Here is a 349-nt window from a genome sequence, read left to right as displayed (position 1 = left end):
ATTTTAGTATTTATCATTATTATTTATGCCTTCAGCACCTGGTCTTCCTAGGTGGTCTCTCATCCAAGTACTAACCAGGCCCAACCCTGCTTAGCTTCCGAGATCAGACATCGTGCTTGTTCAGAGTAGCATGGCTGTAGACCATGGACTGTGGCTCCACTGGGGCACGAACCCAGGACCTTCTGCGTGTAAAGCAGATGTGCTAACTGCTACACTATGGAACCTCATCCTGTATTATTTCCTTGTCTTAGTCGTATATCCATTACAGAATCCATCACATCACATTTCATCTATGTTTATAATTTGCTTTCTCTACTTCCTGAGGGTGTAGACATGTTTTATTTACCAA

The 349-nt window shown here is 42.7% G+C and overlaps 1 pseudogene; it reads right to left on the bottom strand.

The window, feature by feature from the left end:
• Positions 1-26: 26 nt before the first annotated feature.
• On the bottom strand, positions 27-142 carry LOC120583090 (uncharacterized; annotated as a pseudogene).
• Between the last annotated feature and the right edge of the window lie 207 nt (positions 143-349).

The sequence above is a fragment of the Pteropus medius genome, unplaced genomic scaffold, assembly GCF_902729225.1.
Source record: "Pteropus medius unplaced genomic scaffold, Ma_sr-lr_union100, whole genome shotgun sequence".
NCBI lineage: Eukaryota > Metazoa > Chordata > Mammalia > Chiroptera > Pteropodidae > Pteropus > Pteropus medius.
This window is presented reverse-complemented; position numbering and strand designations above follow the sequence as displayed.